The 21,689-nt window shown below is 41.0% G+C and overlaps 1 pseudogene; it reads left to right on the forward strand.

Annotated features, from left to right (window-relative positions):
* LOC133512509 (dehydrogenase/reductase SDR family member on chromosome X-like) overlaps positions 1-21,349 on the forward strand; it is a 44,786-nt pseudogene extending 23,437 nt beyond the window's left edge.
* Positions 21,350-21,689: the final 340 nt, after the last annotated feature.

Raw genomic sequence — 21,689 nt, forward strand, 5'->3', positions numbered from 1 at the left:
CTGCAGTACACATCCTTGGCCAAGACTTCAAAAGAAACATCTGACTCATCTCCAATCTGAAAAATATCCATTTTAGCTACCTTTATGCATCACTGTCAAACTCATCATTCATTACTTGGTCCAGTTCTGATGCCTCCTGCATACATGAACAGTGATCTCATCTTCCTGCCACAGCATGTCATCCTCTGTGCCATCCATGGCGTTTGTGAGGAAACATTTTTTAATCCCAAGAGTCTTGGTTCTCCCTTTATTCCTCATTATTGTCAGCGCTTTGAGGGGAAGGTCAACCATGCTAACAGTGCAGCCTCTTTCCCCTGTTTGGCTACAATCTTCATAGGATCAGGTTGCTATCAAAACGAGAGCTCAAACTACGTAGAAATGATCATAATGGGCACTTTTAAAAACACGAGCATTTCAATTGTGTGCGCTATTTTTTTTAAATGATCGTATGATCGTAGTTTGTAGTTTCTCACGATGTTTTGCTTCCAGTTTGGTCGTGTCATCGGCCGGAGTGATGACACATTTCATTTCAAAGCGGCTGCACAACTACCCCTTGTAGTCCAGATTTTTTGTCTTAGTTTAATTTAAAACAAACTCACAGGCAGTTGTTTCTGATGTTTGGTGCTAACAATTGTAAAATGCAAAGCTTCCCCCCCCGACCTCGAGGAGGTCAGAGTTCAGGTTCGTGGTTCATATATCATGAATATGAATATCATTTCGAAATTTATATGTATACCCTTTTTTTTTTACCACTCTATGTACCTGTATGTGACTATGCAATATGATTGTATTTTTTATTTTTCATCAATATCTAAATATAATGTGCTCTTAACTTTTTGAAAATATTATTGGAAAAATTATTTTTGAGAAATTGTGGTATTTTGAATAGGTCCACTTTGACTGATTTGATTTGTCTAAAATATCCTTTTTCCTTTTCATAAAAGATTACTTGAAGTATTAGCCTCACCCCACATTAGTATCAGTTTGAATGTACTTTGGAGATTGATGTTACGTCTTTTGCTTTCATCACACAACATACTGACATTCCCAAGCATTATTTTCGAGAAATTACGGTACCTTCTGTAACTGATGGTGCAATTGTACACACGCCTGACTTTGGTGCGGGCCGCGTGGGATCGATTCTCGCCCAGTGATGGTGTTGATATCTGCCTTGCGACTGATTGGTGACCAGTTCAAGGTGTAGTCCGCCTTTCACCCGAAGCTACCTGGGAAAGAATCCGGCTTTCCTGTGATCCTTGTGAGGATGAGCTACTTGGATAATAAATGGATGGATACTTATCTTCTTATTGACAGAGCTGTGTGCAGTGATGAAAACTATTTACCATAGTGATAATGACCATCTACTGTAAAGGAGCTCATCTGACGTGTTAATCTGTCTCTTTCCTCTACTCAGGTTGTAAGGACAGACAACAGGGTCTGACAGCCATCAGGAAGATCCACGAAGACCACAACGAGGCTAAAGGTGAATGTGTGTGGGAGTTTGTGAATAGAAACTAACAGTTGAGACCCTTCCTACAGATATTTGCCGTTTAAAGGAGTACACGCGTCTGCGTGTGCACACACACACACAGACACACACATAACCGATACTGCTATTTCTTCATCTTATGAGGATAAATCAGAGAAATCAACGCCGGCCATAATTGTGTCACAATGTAAGCGAGCCTTTGTTTGCGCATGTAATATGTCACATCCGCGCACCTAGGTCATATGAGTGGCCAAAATGGCGGCACCCATGAAAATTCATAATTGCCGATAAAAATCTTCTCAAACCACCATTAAATGATATTGGATTTTCAAGGTAGAGTACATGTCACATGTCCTATCCGATACATTGTTAACTCAACGACCGGACTTCCCCAGTCCCCAGTCAGGCAGAATAAGGACATAGAATGTGCAGAACGGGGGAATGGATGAAACTGATCGACAGCAACTGGACATGCTGCGCAGGACCATAAATGCAGCAAAAGCCTAATGCTGGAATCAGATTCAGTCTGGTGGCAGTCCAGGCCTCCCAAAGTGAGGTCCTCGACTGAGCCGTTCAGGAGTTTGGCGAGGACACCAAGCACCAGGGTCTTTACGGGGCCATTCAGGCGGACGTCCATGATTAGAAATCCAATGGCAGAGCAGGAGCCGGGCAATAGGGAGAGGTGGCGGCCGCAGGTCGACCCCTACCGGCAGAGGTAGTGGGGAGCCTGAAGTCACTTCCTCAGCCTGCCGCCTTTAAGGTTTTGGGAGGAGTCGGTACGAGAGGGAGAGAGTACACAGGGAGTCGGGAAGGCGAACGAGGAAGCGGGATGCACGGAACAAGGTGACTCGGGGGGTTGGTTTGGATGGACATAACTGAGTAATGGAAACCGGTAAGGGGACTGGAAAAAGCATTAGGGACTTAAGAACAGGGGGAATAAAAAGGACAAAATTTGACCTTTATTTGGGCGCCTCCACTGACCACTATGTGGAGGTCCCGGATGGATGCCCAAATGGGTGCCCAAGTAAAGGTCAGAGAGAAAGGACTTGGGCTTGGACTCGCAGGTGAGATGTGACAAAATTTGACCTAGATGTGAAAAACTAGGGATGGAACAAAAAAAAAATTATCAGTGTCAGAGTTTGAATCCAACACGTTGAATGGGAGTCATTTTCACAATCAGAAAAATCCATCCATCCATCCATGTTCTTAGCCGCTTATCCTCACAACAGTCGTGGGAGTGCTGGAGCCTATCCCAGATGTCAACGGGCAGGAGGCAGGATACACCCTGAACTGGTCACCAGCCAATCGCAGGGCACATCGAGACAACCAGCCGCACTCACAATCACAGTTAGGGGCAATTTAGAGAGCCCAATTAATGCATGTTTTTGGGACATGGGAGGAAAGGGGAGTACCCAGCAAAAACCCACGCAAATAGAAAACTTAGAATTACAAACATGGCAATAAAATGGTAGGGCATAGAGAATAATTACGGAGGGAGTAGGGGTTGGGGGTTGGGTAGAGAGACAGGGTAGAGGAGACGGAACGTCAGGGTTTATTTGAGGAGGGTAGCTTTGGTTGGCAGGCTGAGGGCACTGGGAGGCAGACTCCCAGCATGACAGGCAACGCAGCGTTCTTCCCGCTGGGTCCTGTTGTGGTCGGTCGAGTGACGTCGAGGAAGGGAAGGCAAAGACTGTAGAGAAGCAGGGATGCAAGCCAGGAGTCCAGGAATCTAAAAAACTTGATCAGAATTTGAAAAATGGCAGACAAAAAAGTCCAACAACCAAATAATCTAACAAAGAAACTCATAAATGAACCTGTACTAGAAACAGAGACCATAGGCACGAATAAACAGGACATCAACAAACAATGGACCGACCAAAACAATGAGGAACAACTGGACAAGACATGAGTGGCTGGAGGTAGCTGATTGGTCAGCACAAGGGAGGAGGGTAAACGAGAAGAGGTGGACACAGTTAACAAAATGAGCACATGACTTATGGAAAGCAAGATACAAAACCATCCCAACCAAAACGTAGACCATGACACATATGAGCTAACCAACCATATTCCCCCACACAAACAAATGAAATGTTGATCATACTGTAGTTGACCTTATGTTCTATTGTTAATGACATACTGTATTTTAATTTTTAAGGTTGACTCATTCAGATACTTCTAAAAGCAATCGATTATTTAGAATTTTGCTGAAATTAAAAAAAATTGAATGGTGGTTATTTTTTTCCGTTTTTTTGTTTGAGCCATCAGCAGGCAACACACAAATTTGCAAGTATCCCCCCCCCCAGCTGGGGAGCAACCTGCCTTAGCTGGCACTGCAGTCCGAGCAGCTGAAGCCCTGTTGGCTGGAGTCCTACTTGTGTGTCAGTGACTGTCAAGCTCAGCGACAGCAGGCGTGTAGCTAGTATCATTGAAGTCGATTTCCTCGAACGAGGCTGTGGCGGGATTGATCACTTCTTTTGTAATTGGCAGGCACTGAGGCATTTGGGACAAGGTGGTGACTGCTGCCAGATGCTTGTGCACTGAATGAAAATGTGTGTATATTTGTGGTTGAATGAACCGGTAATAGATTCTCATTAGTATGTGTAGCGGCACACTTAACATCTCTGTCCAAACTCTCTTTGGCACGCCTCGTGTTATTTGCACCAAATATTTTGGCCTTGATTAAATCAATCTGATAAAAGTATGTGCTTTCATCTCTTGAAAGGGGTACAGCTACTTCTGTGTTTGTCGCTCTCATTTATTTAGCTTAGACTTGCATATGTGAAATAGTACTAGTGTGAGTGTTACTTTACAAAATGTATGTCAGATTTCTGTGAGTGTGGTGAGTATTCTTTGAGCCTTTGAAAATTTGAAAAAAACATTTGTGTTGTCCTGTGTTACCTACGGTTTGATTGCCTGGCAACCAGTCCAAGGTTCACACTGCCCCTCGCCTAAAATCAGCTGGGAAAAGCTCCAGCCTGCCCGAGACCCCAACGACAGCCACAAGCATAATTTGTAGAAAATAAATGAACCGATGTTGCTGTTAGTGTATCTTTGAACATCGCTTGGAATAGTGTACATTTCTCAAAAGTATTCTCTGTCGGTTGTCGTACTAGAGTGGCTGGAACTACCAAAGACAAATGCCTTGTGTGTTTTTTGACACATTTCGCAAATACAGATGATTCTGATTTTGAGAACAGAATACTTGGACAGCTCTAGAAAAACTTTACAAGATAACATTTTCATATGTGTGTCATTGGTGTGATTATGTTTCAAACTTAGTGAATGTAATTGCAATTGATTTTGATTAAGATGAGAACCCAAAAATGACAGAAAGACGTAGCCTGTACATTTGGTTGTAATGATGTACAGTGAAGAAAATAAGTATTTGAACACCCTGCTATATTGCAAGTTCTCCCACTTAGAAATCATGGAGGGGTCTGAAATTTTCATTGTAGGTGCATGTCAACTGTAAGAGAGATAATCTAAAAAGAAAAATTCTGAAATCACAAAGTATGATTTTTTTTAACGATTTATTTGTGTGATACAGCTGCAAATATATATGTGACCACCTGAGAAAACAAATGTTAATATTTGGTACAGTAGCCTTTATTTGCACTTACAGAGGTCAAACGTTTCCTGTAGTTGTTCACCAGGTTTGCACACTGCAGGAGGGATTTTGGCCCACTCCTTTACACAGATCTTCTCTCGATCAGACAGGTCGCTCAGAAACATGGACTTTAAAGGAAGACTCTCCCCAAATTTCGTATGTACAATAAACCCTCCAATGTGAAGTCATATTATTATTACATATATTTTGGACATTAATTGAAAAAAAATTAAAATCAAGAACATTTTTTAAATCCAAGCAAAATCTGTATTTGTGCCAGCTTTCACAGCCAAAGGCGGAAGAAACATCCTTGACTCCGCCCCTGAAGTCGCTGGTGCTTAGCATTGCAGACCATTCGTTCTAGCTAAGCCAAGATGCCAACGTGTTGTGCAACAAAACTGAGAAAACGCACCCAAATTTATCCTTCTTTAACCTCCCATGGGATTAACCTGACAGGATAAAGCTGTGGCTGTCACAGTTGAGGCTCATTCACCAGCAGGGGAAATCTGCACGCATCTAATTTTTACTGCTTATTAGCTGCTTGGTTATAGCCTCTCGTGCTGGTACTGTATAAGCAACAGCATATTTTATGAGGCTGCACGGTGGCGCAGCTGTTCAATCCCGGACTTCCATGTGTGGAGATTGCATGTTCTCCCCGTGTCTGCGCGTGTGTAAACTTGCATCCTGCCCGTTGAGAGCTGGGATAAGGGTCCAGCATTCCTGTGACTATCATGCAGCTAAGAAAATGGATGGATGGACATATATGTGTAAGCACACAACATTTCCCGGTTACCATTTACCGGGATGCGTGCATGCAAACCCCCCTGCCACTCCCTCCCGCCATCCCTGCCGCCGGTCGAACGCGAGAAGCTGAGTGCTTGAAAAGTACAACTTGGGGAAGGAAAAAAAAAGTCTGGCCACACCTGCTGTATATTCTCTACATCGAAACCAACTCTTCAGAAAAGCATCAAATTGCCGCGGTCCATATAATGGGACTTTTATTGTTTGTCCTCAACACCACACTCCTCCCCCCATGTCGACATCTGCCTGTGTGCATTTTGGCTCAAATGCTTAAACATTGTACGTTGTTATTTTTCTTTTGTTTGCTCAATGGTGTGAGTAGTAATAGCACGGAGCATCGACTTGCTGTTATACTCGCTTTGTTGGCTCTGAGCAAACAACACTTCCTGGTTACTATTCACGCCGATCTGCGCGTGCAACACCCATCCCCCCGCCGCCGGTCGTTCGCGAGAGGCTGACTGGTTGAAAAGTACAATTTGGGGGGGAAAAAGTCTGGCCACACTTGCTGTATAACCTCTACATCGAAACCAACTCCTCAGAAAAGCATCAAATCTCCGCGATCCACATAATGGGACTGTTCGTCGTTAGTGCCTCACCCCCTCTATAACATGTCAAGTGATGGATTTGTTTTGTTTGTAATTATTTTTCACAAAAATCTGCCACAAAATGCCAGATAGTGGATGTTCTCTGTTCGGTGAAATGTATCCACGAGCAATGGGGGGTCAGAACGGGAAGCACTGCAGGGATGGCAAACGCTGATTGGCTATCAGTTTTCCAGCCAGGCACATTGGTCTGAGCGAGAGAGGAATTTTGATAATACTTTTCCAATTTAGAGATGTTTCTTGGTGAAATCTGTGAATAACTCATCCTGCCTCATGTGCAGAAAAACACCCCCAAAGCATGATGCTACCACACCCATGCTTCACAGTAGGGATGGTGTTCTTGGGATGGAACTCATCATTCATCTTCCTCCAAACACGGTTAGTGGAATTATGACCAAAAAGTTCGGTTTTGGGCTCATCCGACCACAAAACTTTTTCCCATGAATCTTCTGTATCATTCAAATGGTCATTGGCAAACTTAAGACGGGCCTTGCTTGAGATGTGCTGGTTTAAGCAGGGGTACCTTCCGTGCCATGTTTGATTTCAAACCATGACGTCTTAATATATTACCAACAGTCACCTTGGAAACGGTGGTCCCAGCTCTTTTCAGGTCATTGACCAAGTTCTTTCGGGTAGTCCTGGCCTGATTCCTCATCTTTCTCAGGATCATTGAGACCCCATGAGGCGATATCTTGCATAGGGCTCCACTCCGATTGAGCTTGACCATCATGTTTAGCTTCTTCCATTTTCTAATGGTTGCTCCAACTTTGGACCATTTCTCACAAAACTAACCTTTTTTCACCAAGCTGCTTGGCAATTTCTCCGTAGCCCTTTCCAACTGTGTGGAGTTGTACAATTTTGTCTCTGGTGTCTATGGACAGCTCTTTTGTCTTGGCCATGTTACAAGTTTGAGTCTTACTGATTGTATGGGGTGGACAGGTGTCTTTATGCATCTAACGACCTCACACAGGTGCATCTGATTCAGGATAATACATGGAGTGGAGGTGGACTTTTAAAGGCGGACTAACAGGTCTTTGAGGATCAGAATTCTAGCTGATAGACAACTGTTCAAATACTCATTTGGAACTGTGTCACACAAATAAATCATTAAAAAAAATCATACATTGTGATTTTTGTATTTTTCTTTTTAGATGATCTCTCTCACAGTGGACATGCACCTACGATGACAATTTCAGACCCCTCCATGATTTCTAAGTGGGAGAACTTGCAATTTAGTAGGGTGTTCAAATATTTGTGTTTAAACATCTCAAATGGTATCATCTTTTATTTGGCAAAACAAAAAAGATTCCACGAGTCAAAGGTCATATGAAATATGCCCAATTAAATATTTGTGAGCAGATGACAATAGAAGATAGAAAAATACCAGTACACTCCCCTCCAAGAGCATTGAACAGTGAGAGCAATTCTTTCATTTTTGCTGTAGACTCATTTGATTTGACATCAAAAGATGAAAAAGAGACAAGAGATCAACATTTCAGCTTTTATTTCCAGGTATTTTTTTTTAATCTCGATCAGACCCTCAACTTAGAAGATAGCACCTTTTGTTTTACCAGTAATTAATTTTCCATCCATTATTTCCTTTGTGTAAAAGTTGGAACCTAAGACTGACAGGTGTGTTTAGTTGCCCAAACGTGTTCTATCACTTTGATTATTAAAACAATACATAGCCTGAATGTCTATTACTCAGTCTATGGTATTGTTTGGAGAAGAGGTAGCAAACATATTCTACGCTGGACACGACAGGAGATTCTCATTAGCAGGATCAAAAGGAAGTCCAACAACAACAACGACGACAGGAAGAGACTGTTGTGAAAGGATTGAAAGGCATCACACAACTCTCATTGAACCTTTAAATTTCATCTACCCAAACCTTTCACTCTACAATAAAAGTAAAGGATTTGGCTGCACTTTTCAGGACTTGTAGAGGGCAGGTTTTTTTTGTCAAATAGTGTAATTAATATGCTTGTTCCTCACAAATGTTCAGTAAAATATGAAGGACTTGAAAACATTTTCTGTCCAAATAGTGCCAAGTGTACTTGCCAATTAAACATCTAGGCCAACGCTGTACTATGAGTAAAAATGGTGATACTATTATCCATCCATCCATTTTCTGAACTGCTCATCCTCACTAGGTATTGTTATTATTAGGAATTGTTAGATATTATTTGTATTACATTATAATGAGTAGAAGTAGTATTAAACCGTCTATTTAACATTGGTTTGTCTATTGACCTTGTGACTCTTTTGGTTCACTTGGGCGTGACCCTAGGGGAAAAGGCAAAAAAAAAAAAAAGAAATCAAGCTATAAACCATTTTAGTTTTGATTATTCAGACACACAGAGATACAGGCTAGACACAGATACAAGGTATTTATATGTGCTTGCCACTGGCAACTCTGTCTGTCCAATAACTTTAGTTACGCTGCACTTGAAAGTTACACAATCCGCCTCAAACCAAAAGCTTGGATTAAAAATATGAAGTAAGAAAACCAGCGCATGTCCATGTGTGTGTGTGTGTGTGTGTGCGTGTGAGTGTGTGTGCGTGCATGTTTGTGTAACAAATAATATCGCTTAGCATAGGAAATAATTCTGCTTCTTACCCACACAAAATATCCCGATTCCTAGCAACCATCATGCTTCTTGCCTGACAAGTCCTCAGTTCGCTGAGTAGCTACGAGATTAATTCTTGAAGTGAGGTTTGTTTCTTCTTTTGCTACCTCGGCCTCAGAGTTTTAAATATGAGTGATGGTCAATGCGACAAATATGATTAATGTTAATACGGATTTGTTTGGCCTGCTCAATACGTCTAAGTCGACAATAAATTTAGAAGAATGGCATTAACATCGATTGGCTGGCAACCAGTTCAGGGTGTAACACGCCTCCTGCCCACAGATTTCTGGTATAGTCTCCAGCACTGCCGCGACCCTGTTGAGGATAAGCGACTTAGTTAATGGATGGATGGAATTAACATCTCGTGTAATTTTTGAGCTATGGTTAGGGTTAGGGCTAACACTTTTTCTGACCGGCATAAATGGATCACACCAGATAGCGTAAATATGCGCGGAGACAGGTTGCACTTGGTTTTGGTGATTTTTGCAGACACTTTCAAGCTGGAGCATTTAAAAGAGGGCAGTCTGCACTGAACCAGTCTCTTTCTGGAGGGACACAAGCTTTGCCGGCAGGGGTGGTGACTGAAATTAGCTTTCACGCTAATATTGCTAGCAATTTAAAAACGTACATATTCAACATTTAATAGCTAAAATCTGTTATTGGTATTTCCTTAATTTAGTAAATTCTCAATTCAAACTATTTGAAGGTCAACAAGGATTTCAGAACAGTTTCTGTGCAACTTTAAGGCCTTTTTAAACTTAGTGACCACGCTGATGTTGCTGTGGCTATCCCGCGCGGAGTTTGCTTTTATACTCAAACGCAACCCACACACCATTTTTAAAACGTACTGCAGTTCTTCTCCCAGTCAGAGCTGTCGCTACAGCTGGTATTTGCTAGGATGTCATAGGGCGGAGTTTCTTCAGCACATTTCTGGTAGCTGTTTTTACTTTCCTTTTCGGAACAAGGAACAAAACAACAACAGCAGCGACCGTAGAAGAGTGTCTGCTTGAACAAATGGACCTTAATGACAAAATGATACATTAAATTATGCTGCAAAATCGATAAAGAAGGCGGCAGTGTGGGTGGTATGTGGAGCCAGGAGGAGTACCTCGTCACAGTATGTGACTAAAATGGACCAATCATGACAAATGATTGGTCCGCAGCTTTCCCCTATTGATTTAAAAAAAAAAAAAAAAAAGACTGGATAGCGCATAGACATCGAGCGGTATGTCGATTGGTTGAAGCCAGTTGGCCGCCATCTTGGTGCTCCCAAAACGTGTGGAGGACATGGTTTACAGGTTGGATTATGGTGGGGGTTTTCTCAAAGTTTGGCATATAATATTAGAACTGGTCGTATGATCTTGACATTTCTTCAGTTCTGGAAATATGAAGGATTTTTAATTCGACTTGGTAAGCCAAAAAAGGCTAAGTGCAAAGGAAAGATACATAACGGGCATATTACCTAGGGCCCAATTTCTGTGACATGTTAACTTTTCCCAAAATACGCTGTGAAGCACGATCATCATAACATAGCAAAAAACTAAGCATGTTTTGTCTTAAAAGCATTACATTTGAAGTCAATCACTTAGATATATTTTTGGAAATAAGTACTCGCAATGGGAAAATACACGCTAAAGGCATTGTTCATTTGTTGTCTCTGCGATGTCTTATTTCAGACAGAAAATTCAAACTTGTTTCCTTGCATTTGAAAATCAAATTCATTTTGCAGCGTTCTGTATTCATTCAGTTCTGAAATTCATCAAAAATTTCACAGAAAATGTGTTTTCTTGTTTAAACACTGATGAAGGTTGGAAAAATATTTACATCGCTTTCTCACGAAAAACCGTTGGCCTTTCAAGGTGAAGCAGAGTGAACAGTGAACAACAAGAACCGTAATCAAAACTTTGTTCAAGTGAATTAAGCTCATCAGAAATTAAAAAACGCTTTACAAATAAACTTTAACATTGTCAAAGTAAATCTTTCTAACTTAACTGTGGAATGTTTTCTCATAGCCACAAAACTGTCGCTGCACAGGTCGGCATGGTTCTTTTGGGAATATCAAGATGGCTGATGGCAACTTCAGTTTTGGTGGCCAATGAGCCATCCGGTCTTTTTTTTTAGATCAGTGCTTTTCCCGCACAGCAACTTTTTTGGATGTGTACGTGGCAGGCTATGAAGGAATGCTGTGTGACGCAATGTGTGGGTCATGTGATGCAATGCAGCCGTTGTCGACTGTGAGACTGTGGGAGTATAAAATGGCCTTTGGAGGTTGTCGTGTTTTTTTTTTTTTGTGGTTTTGTATATATAAAAGAAGGGTGCCCTTGCGACCAAATAAACGCAATTGAATCACACTAACACGTACATAGTCTTGATTAGGAGACTGACATTGCATTAACACTGCAAGCTGGCATTGACCGTCATGCCACCTGCCCTGTCTGCTACCATCAGTTGAATAATAACAGCTAGTGGAGGAGTGAATACTGGCATCCTGCCCAGACCTAATATTCTTGACAGTCCCAGCGTTGTTTATCCGACATCTCTTAGTCAACCCATTTACTTCCTTGTTTGGGTCTTCTTATAAGAGGTGCTCTTAGAAGGGTCAGTTCATTGTTCCTCCTGTTTTTATTTATACCCTCATTTAGAAAGAACAGCAGGGTTCAGTCAAGGCCATCACAGGTGACTATATCTTTATATTTTTTTCTGGTAAAAGACAAACATGTTATTAGTCACCATATCCGTGTCATTAATATATGCCTTGAAGCATGCGTTAAAAGTAAAATCCCCTTCTAGTAAGCAGGAGGAGAAATATGATGTGTTTACCAGAAGCACATTTTAATATCAGATTCAAGTAGTGTATAATCCAGCCTAATCGTTTTTACTGCAGCCACAAGCAGGGTCGAAGATAGATTTTGAAGCCAGGTGGATTCATGCATTCATCATAGCTTTAATGATCTTAGATGTTACTGTTATTTAAACTTTTGCAGGGATGCTGAATTCATTTGACAGATGCAGGAAGATGAAAGCCATAAATTGAACTCTATTAAGGCATTGGTGGAAGCCAACTTTCAGATTAATTACCGGCTGTTCAGGGAGGTTTTCTCTGGATGTGTCCAGGCATTCCTGGCAGGCTGTGTCAAATGTGTAACACCTGAACTTGTAAAAACAAGATATTTATTAAAGTTTGCTCTCCATCAGTCAAGTCTAACCTAAAGTGTTACAGTGTTTTAAAAATAAATACCATTGAACTCAGTGACACTTTTATTCGTTTGGTGAGGTGTTGGGTAATAATAGTAACCCATAGCTGTATTATTTACTTGAAATAAAAGTTCATCAACTGTCTTGACTTGTTTTCTGTACGCATGGGGGGCTTTTTTTTAATTCTGTGAACTCCATTGCATTTCTCAGATGAAAAGATGACATTTTCTAAGCTAGTAGAAAGATTTAACAACATCCTTTCAATTTTTCAGCCAAAACATTTTTTCAGGCATTTTTAAAACCCTTCCTTCACTAAAAGTATCAATGAATGCATTCTCTGTTGTTGAACCCCCCACAACAAAAAAAATCTCATTCATCATGTGATTTTGTAGCATGTATTTTCAAGACCAAATCACACATTGTGAAACATATCTTTAGCAGACATCAGCATAATACAAATAACTGCTGAAGTCATCTGCAGCATCACAGATTGTCTTGGATTGCCGATTTCAATTTATAATTGTCAAGAAATTCTTGGACTTTTCAATTTGATAATGTCTGGGATGTCATTTTATCACATTGCCTTATCATATTAGTTTGCAGTCTGTATTATTCTGATGTAATATATAATGTGGAAAATGTGCTGTTTTCAATGCAGAATGATTTGTAGACCTTGTTTAAAATGTAGCAGATGTGTCTAGGTAGTGTCGAGGTGACATTGAGCTCTAAAGGCCTCCGTGCACAAATGATGGAGTGAGTCCTCTGTCGTAAGGCAGCTCTTACACTGAAAGCTTCCATGGGCTACCCTTGAGTTGTTCACACAAGCATCAAAATTGCCACAAAATATGGCACATTCATTACTGTTTGCAGGAATAAACAGCTGTTTCACGAAATTATCAAGTATTATAGTTTCAAGATAATCATTTGAACAATTGTAAGGCAGCTGTTTAATATAAGAGAGAAATTGAAGATTAGAACGTGGGGACTCAGTGAGGCCATGTTGGTGGTTTTCCTCTGGCCATGAGTAATGATGAATTACTGTGCTTTATTTAGTTCTTCATTAATTGATGGACAAGTTAATTTTATTGAAAATGTGTTCATGCCAGTTTGGGTGTCCTTGGAACAAAAACAAACATTTAGTTTGTCAAATCAAAGCTCCTGCTAGTATGATACTCATTGGGTGGTCTGATTTTGCTATTTTATGAATAATTCCATTCAGGAACTTAAAGATGAACATTTTGAGGAAAGGGACTGGAAATGAGCTCCAGAACGACGAGCCTATAAAGAAAGCATCTAGGTCTTGGATGGTGTTCCCCTTGGTTCCCTTCATCATTGAATATTGAAATAAACTCTCTTTTTACAGCCACAGATTCAGTCAGTTGCGAAAGCAGTTGACCATAACTTCCAGAAGACATCAAAATAATCCTGACTCATTCTATTATATTACACATGGTCCCACTGATGTTGGGTGTAATGATTGACATGTAGACTAGTCAATGACAGGATGCGTTCTCAACAGACATTCGGCATTCATATATACAATGTATATGACGACACGGTGACTCATCTGGAAAGCGTTGGCCTCACAGTTCTGAGGTCCCGGGTTCAATCCCGGACCCGCCTGTGTGGAGTTTGCATGTTCTCCCTGTGTCTAAGTAGGTTTTCTCCGGGCACTCCGGTTTCCTCCCACATCCCAAAAACATGCAACATTAATTGGACACTCTAAATCGCACCTAGGTGTGATTGTGGATGCGGCTGTTTGTCTCAATGTGCCCTGCGATTGCCTGGCGACCATTCAGGGTGTATCCTGTCTCCTGCCCATTGACAGCTGGGATAAGCTACAGCACTCCCCGCAACCCTTGTGAGGATATGTGGCTAAGAAAAGGGATGAATATATATATATATATATATATATATATATATATATATATATATATATATATACTCTGCCACCTATCCGATAACAGCTGGGATTGGCTCCAGAGCTCCTATGACCCTCGTGAAGATAAGTTGCTCAGAAAATAGATGTGCACACACATGAATGGATAAATTAGTGAGCAGCGTGGCGATCATTGTAACAGAGTAGAAGTATAAATCCTTCTTCACATAAATACTTAAGTAAAAGTCAAAAGTACAGTGTATTTAATGCACTCAGAGGTGGAGTTTTAGCAAAAATACTACTTGAGTAAATGTAGCGCGTTCCTACCCACCTCTGCTTAGCTTTGTCCCGGCCTCTCATATGTGTTTACTGCCAAAGTACAGTCTCTCCTTGTATTTTTTTACACGGACTTTAGTTCACTTCTTATGAGTCCATGCCATATGCCAGCTCCAAACCTGATATACAGTTTTTTTCACATCATGATAGCGCTCAGGAACACATAGTTATTAGGTTTCCATGTAAAGTTGAGCTGTAACAGCAGTGCCTATATTGTCGGACGAGATGGCACTGAGGCTGCTGTAAGAGCTGATTAAAACTCTTTGATGTCTTACCAACGAAATGGTTCAGCGAAATAATCCATTTGCAATGGCTCTCGTTTATGTGCTTGTGTGTGTGTGTTTTCTCTAGTGGAATTCAAGAAACGACCTCGAGTCTCTACAGTCTATCCGTCAGTTCGTCCAGAGCTTTAAGGAGTATGACTTACCACTCAATATTTTGGTCAAAAATGGTGAGTGTTGGTAATTATATACACTCCCGGGATACTTTAATAGGTACATCTCCAATCCAGCTCAAACATCTCCTTTCATAAAAGTAACTACAATGTCACTCAGGAAAGGAAAGAATTTTTCCTTGAATTATGTCTGAACCACACATTACCTATGGGGATTGATGAAGTAAAAATTGGATCAGGAGTTTATGTATAATTCTGCTAAACAGAAAAAAAAAAAAAACCTTAATGCACATTTTTGACACCTCAATATGTGCAGATTTACCGACTATTATGACCAGTGAGTGTACATCTTTTGATATGTATGCAATATATACAGTGAAGAAAATAAGTAGTTGAACACAATGCTATATTGCAAGTTCTCCCAATTAGAAATCATGGAGGGGTCTGACATTTTCGTCATATGTGCATGTCCACTGTGAGAGAGATAATCTAAAAAGAAAAATCCAGAAATCACAATGTATGATTTTTTTTAACGATTTATTTGTGTGATACAGCTGCAAATAAGTATTTGAACACCTGTCTATCAGGTAGAATTCTGACCCTCAAAGACCTGTTTTGTCCGCCTTTAAAAGTCAACCTGTATTATCCTGAATAAGAGGTTATGCTAATATTTGGTACAATAGCCTTTGTTTGCAATTACAGAGGTCAAATGTTTCCAGTAGTTGTTCGCCAGGTTTCCACACACTGCAGGAGGGATTTTGGCCCACTCCTCCACACAGATTTTCTCTCGATCAGACAGGTTTCTGGGCTGTCGCTGAGACATACGGAGTTTCAGCTCCCTCCAAAGATTTTCTATTGGGTTTAGGTCTGGAGACTGGCCAGGCAATGCCAGAACCTTGACATGCTTCTTATGGAGCCACTCCTTGGTTTTCCTGGCTGTGTACTTCAGGTCATTGTCATGTTGAAAGACCCAGCCACGACCCATCTTCAATGCCTTGACTGAGGGAAAGAGGTTGTTCCCCAAAATCTCACAATACATGGCCGCGGTCTTCCTCTGCTTAATACAGTGCAGTCATGCTGTCCCATGTGCAGAAAAACACTCCCAAAGCATGATGCTACCACCCCCATGCTTCGCAGTAGGGATGGTGTTGTTGGGATGGAACTCATTATTAGTCTTCCTCCAAACACGGTGAGTGGAATTATGACCAAAAAGTTCCATTTTGGTCTTATCTGACCACAAAACTTATCTCCCATGACTCGTCTGTATCATCCAAATGGTCATTGGCAAACTTAACATGTGCCGGTTTAAGCAGGGGAACCTTCTGTGCCATGCATGATTTCAAACCATGACGTCTCAATATATTACCAACAGTGACCTTGGAAACGCTGGTCCCAGGTCTTTTCAGGTCATTGACCACGTTCTATCGTGTAGTCGTGGGCTGATTCCTCACCTTTCTAAGGATCATTGAGACCCCATGAGGTGATATCTTGCATGGGCTCCACTCCGATTGAGATTGACCGTCATATTGAGCTTCTTCCATTTTCTAATGGTTGCTCCAACAGAGGACCATTTCTCACAAAACTGCTTGGCAATTTCTCCGTAAACCTTTCCAGCCATGTGGAGTTGTACAATTTTGTCTTTGGTGTCTTTGGACAATTCTTTGGTTGTGGTCATGTTACAAGTTTGAGTCTTCCTGATTGTATGGGGTGGACAGATGTCTTTATGCAGCTAACGACCTCACACAGGTGCATCTGATTCAGGATAATACATGGAGTGGAGGTGGACTTTTAAAGGCGGACTAACAGGTCTTTGAGGATCAGAATTCAAGCTCATAGACAAGTGTTCAAATATTTATTTGCAGCTGTATCACACAAATAAATCGTTAAAAAAAATCATACATTGTGATTTTTGTATTTTTCTTTTTAGATGATCTCTCTCACAGTGGACATGCACCTACGATGACAATTTCAGACCCCTCCATGATTTTGAAGTGGGAGAACTTGCAATATGGCACGGTATTCAAATACTTACTTTCTTCACTGTATAAATGTAATGTGAGACAGAGGCCAAAGTGTACTGTATTTGTGGTGAAGGAAACAGACATTTTATTAATGTATTGTTCACGATTCCCTGCACTGTTAATGATCCATTGTTAATGATCACAGTTTAAAAAAGTATTTTTGTTCATCCCTTGAGGGGAATTTAACCATTACAAGTGTGGATCACATTTGTGTGTTTGTTTGTGTAGCCGGTGTCATGCTAGTTCGTGAGTGTTGTACCGAGAATGGATTTGAGATGCACTTCAGTGTGAACTATCTGGGGCACTTCTTTTTGACCTGGTTGCTCCTGGACACATTGAAGCTCAGCGGCAAATCTGGCATCTTCTCCCATATAGTCAACGTCTCCTCCTCTGCGCACCGCAACAGCGAGATCCGATTGAATGACTTGAATAGCAGGTAGGTCCTCACACAATTAGCATTTTTTCCCACTCTAGCGTGTCATATGCAAGCGGCGACACGAGTAAATGTCTATCAGTGTTCTTCCTCCGCAGACGGTGCTATTCAGCCCACGAAGCTTATTGTCGCAGTAAGCTGGCACAGCTATTATTTAGCTCCCATCTCCACTGGGAGCTGGAGCAAGGAGGTTTTCCAGTGAGTTCATGCGCTGTGGATCCTGGTATGCTGGATACCTCTCTGTACCGCCACCTCTGGACACTCCTACGCCTGATACACAGTTTTGTGTCCCACTTGCTTTTCAAGGTGGGCTGCAGGTGAAAATCTGCTATTCCTTTTTTATATAACTTCAAACATATTTCAGCTTAGTATAACACACATTCTTAACACATTTTAAATGTAATGTGAACAAACGAAAAAAAAACACCAGAAACATAAAATGTACAGTACACAAGATACTAAATAAATTGTAGTACCCATGTAGACATCCATGTGCCTAAGAAACGTGGATGCTGTGTGATGACAAATTTGCATGTGAGTGTCTGGGCGACAGCTGCGGCTGACAGCAGTGAGTGTGCTCTGTCTTTTTTTTGTCACTGTTCTCCCTCCCGGTGTTCAATAAACCACTGAGAAGTGCATCGGTGATTGCAGCTTCCCTTTCCGACATGCAAGGTTATTACAATAAGTATATTGTAAAAATCCATTTTAAAAATCATCCATCATCCATTATGTGAGCCACTTGTCCTCAAAAGCCACAGCTTATCCCAGGTATCTTTGGGCAGGAGGCAGGGTACACCGTGAACCAGTGCCAGCCAATTGCAGAAAAAAAATCTGTCCATGTTCATTTTCCAAGCCGCTAATCCTCACAAGGGGTAGAGGAGAGTGATTTAGCCTATCGTAGCTAACATTAGGCAAAAGGGAAACTACACTGAACTCGTTGCCAGTCAGTCGCAGGGCACGTATCAACACCATCACTGAGCAAGAATCAATCCCACACTCCACTTTGTCTCTAAAATAATGATAATAAATTCAAGAAATCTTGCTGCCTACAGATTTAACTTTCCTTCAACAGATGTTTATTTATTGTGCAATTTCTCAATATGCTACCAGAGTTAAAAACAATCAATATGCCTATCGGCAGTATTTATTTATTCTTTTCTGGAGATGACTCAGACATGTGAACATGTGCACACATACACAAAGTGAGTCCGTCAGAGGGGGAAAAAAAAAGTGCTCATAAAAATCAAGGCAGCCCGCTCACTTTGCGTTAAATTTGAAAACGATCCTTGCGTAGCTTCAAGCGTAGGCCACAGGCTGCTGTTACTGTTCTAGGGATTTAATGTAAGGAGACTTGTGTGCGTGTTTGAGCTCAAACTGCAATTGTCACAGGGACTTGCCTGTGAGCACAACCTTTGGGATGGTTCTGCCCCACATACACAAACACATTAATCACACACACTCATGCATGCCAGTTGTTAACACGCATACGCATACACATACACTGTTCACGCCAGCATTGCAATGCACAAACAGTTTTTCTCGCCTGTCACAACATCTTATGTCTCAAACAGTAAGATTTATGATAATAAGGATGCATTCAAAGAAGCTGGAGTTTTTAATGCAGTAATTATCTCCCAGCTGCAGTGTTAACATGCAACATCATTCAACTAAACAGAGATTGATATGTATGAGCAAAAATTATAATATTTACACTGTAGTTAGCACAAGGCATCGGGCTGGCTGAAAGGTATGCCCTGGTTTAGTGGAAGCTCAATTTGAAATAACACATTCCAGTAAGTCTTTTTCAGTTACAAACTGACTTTCACTCAAGCATGAATAATTAAGTGTCATTGTGTTTGCGTGTTATGCACCCCCAACTGACACATGTGACCTGTTTCTAATGTTGCAAAATGAGCAAGAGAGGAGCTGAGAATTCAAATCATGGTTAATTGTTTTAAAAATTCCATTCAAAACCAATCAGTGTTAATTTGTATGTGGATTGAATGTAAATGATTGTGAATGTACTGTTAAAACATTATTGGTGTTGTGGAAACAACATATTTGTACTTGTCTCTCATTATTCTCATGTAGGAAACCTATTGGGATCATTAAAAAATTGCACATAGTAGACCCTTGCTTATCTGAGATCTTCTATTTATGAATTCACCTGTTGTTTTTTTATCAATAGAACCTATCCTCAGCTAGTTGCAGAAGAAAAGAAAAACATCATTTGCATATCATTTTGCTCTTTCTGTAGCTCCCTAAAATGCCACAAGAATGGACCAAAGCAGTCTAATTGGGAAGTAGTGATTGGCGTCAAGGAAGTATGTTGAATTGATCCATCTGGATGGTTTCCGATCTTTGTGTCGGGGTGGAACAAACTTTAGCCTGGTTTGTTCGTAGAAGTTACCAAGAGTCTTCACCACATTTCCAGTGCATTTTTCTTATTTTTTATCATCTGCAAGCCTTTTATTTTTGGGGCAATGTTGTCTGAAATGATATTAAAATGTAGGTATAGTGTTAAATGTGTCGAAAAATGTAAATGTAACTATTATGTCAAGGTACGACTGTATAATTTTTTTTTTTTTTTTTTTTTTTTTATGTTCACAGACTCCTACAGAAGGTGCTGCCACAGTCTTGCACGCTGCTCTGTCACCAGAACTGGAAGGCGAGTGTGGAGGAGGCTACTGGGCCAACGGACGCAGGGATGACGCAACACTACTGATCTTTGACCCTCAGATTCAGAAGATCTTGTGGAAAACCAGCCTCAGGTTTCTGGTTCCACAGTAAATTTTACCGTATTTAATTGGCCCAATAAGCTTCTTTCTCTTTATTTGGGGTTTCTTTTGAATATCTCTCAAGCCAAGACTAGGCTGGACTTTGAATGACTGTTTTGGGGTGAAAGACATTTTTTCTTCAGTCCCACCAAAGAAAAATGACAGTGAATGGAACACTTGTCCCCACTGTGAGATTGCAAACAATACACACATTCTAGATTCAGACCAAGATTCGATGTTGCTGCCATAAGTCTGGCTCAAGTGTTTCAATTGTCATCGCTTGTTATCAATTCACAGTGGCACATCGTGACACCAGCCTTGACACCTTTCTGTTCAAATGAGGAGGTTGATCAACTTTTCCCAACACTTATGCATCTTAACAATGCGATTCTAAACAAACAAGCCATGCATTTAGGAAGTAGATTTTGGCACACCGTTCAAAAGTGTCAGTCGAAGCCTAGGATGCGTTCCTGATTTCTCCAAAGCGCCGTTGCTACAGATGTGCCAAGTGATGTCATCGCTGAGTTGTAACACCTCAGTGATTCTTGGATCATCTCGTAATGAGGCCCACTTGCCTAGGAGCACTTTTTCGTCTTGAAATGGCCACTTCTGAGCTTTCACACTGTCCTCTTCTAGTCTTATGATTAGCTGTATTAAAAAAATAAAAATCCGCCAACTCTTAGAATTCCAAGAAAAAAACGTCATGACTGGTGCCATTTTTATGGCTGCCAAGTATATAAAGTAAGTTTAAAAAAAAAAATCCCCCATAATCCCTCTTTTTTTTAAAAAAAGTGAAAAGGTGTTGGTTTTACTTCAGAAAAACAACCTGGATTTGTGGAGAGACAAAAAAAAAAGGGGGGGGGGATGGCAGTGCCAGGTGTCCCCATTTTCCTTTGTGACCTGTGTTAATCCGTTTTACAGAGTCAGTATCTGCGAGAATGTGCTTTCTACATGAGTCCGAAATGAGTTTTGGCTCTGGTTTATACTGATGGTTTGCACAACAATAGCGAGATCTTTCCGATCCCAGCCGGGATGAACAGCAAGGAAATGGAAAAGCACTTTTTGTTGTTCAATTTTCAAGCTTTGATAGGTTCCTTGCTGCTTGCACATCTTCATTTGGCGTTGCTCCCAGTGCATTGTGGGAGTCAGATTTCCCAGTGGTGAGAATCAAACTCCATCAGCAAAGCTTCTACACACACACACACCACACACACACACACACACACACACACACACACACACACACACACACAAACACACACACACACACACAATCATTCATAAACATTGGAGGAACAACATGCAGGCTCATTTATCTCAACAAGCACACAACAAACAAACACAACTGTTGTTGGCCACTGTGATCTAACATTTTGACTGTGAAGATGGGACATTTTATCTCCAAAATGATCGTTGCTGTATGCATGCTCACTTCTGTGTGACTCAATATGAGCAATTTGTAGCTAATCGCCAAACAGTACGCAGACACCAGAACAAGGATGGGTGTGAAACCAACTTGAAGCCA

The sequence above is a fragment of the Syngnathoides biaculeatus genome, chromosome 14 (genome assembly GCF_019802595.1).
Source record: "Syngnathoides biaculeatus isolate LvHL_M chromosome 14, ASM1980259v1, whole genome shotgun sequence".
Taxonomy (NCBI): domain Eukaryota; kingdom Metazoa; phylum Chordata; class Actinopteri; order Syngnathiformes; family Syngnathidae; genus Syngnathoides; species Syngnathoides biaculeatus.